The 496-nt window shown below is 57.1% G+C and overlaps 1 protein-coding gene across 2 annotated transcripts in view; it reads right to left on the bottom strand.

Annotated features, from left to right (window-relative positions):
* The window catches only part of LOC119592548 (pumilio homolog 2-like), a gene marked incomplete in the record, with an annotated part of 245,467 nt that overhangs the window by 24,425 nt on the left and 220,546 nt on the right, over window positions 1-496 (bottom strand).

Genomic DNA, 496 nt, shown 5'->3' on the forward strand with positions numbered 1-496 from the left:
AGGGGGGATACCGAACAGGGAAAAGTCCTTTTGGGCGTGACGGCCGTGAAAGGTAGCATTGTTAACACGGCAAGGATCCCACGATGCACCGACACAAGGTTATCCTCCAACTCGAGCTAATGTTAGCTGTAGGTCTCTCAACCTGAGGTAATGTTCCCCAGAGCAAGAGGTCCAATGGGAGCTGAATATGAGGATAATGGGTAAGATACGCCCTGGACTCTGGTAATGGGAGAACGGGGACGCTAAACTCGGGGTAATGGCTCACGGGGGCTGAACCCGAGTGGGGCACGAGGAGTTATGGCGCGGGGAGAGGAATAATCCCCCTAGGGTGGCATCCGGCATCCTCTGATAGACGCCCTCCAAGGAGAGACCCGGAGGCAACCACACAGGGGATACGAAGGTGTGAACTGCGAGGGATCACGCAGCTGAGGAAGAGGCGCGTCTGGCATCCCGCTCGCGATTCCGAGAGCCGCATGGGACCGCACCAAATGTCTCT

The sequence above is a fragment of the Penaeus monodon genome, chromosome 30 (genome assembly GCF_015228065.2).
Source record: "Penaeus monodon isolate SGIC_2016 chromosome 30, NSTDA_Pmon_1, whole genome shotgun sequence".
Taxonomy (NCBI): Eukaryota; Metazoa; Arthropoda; class Malacostraca; order Decapoda; family Penaeidae; genus Penaeus; species Penaeus monodon.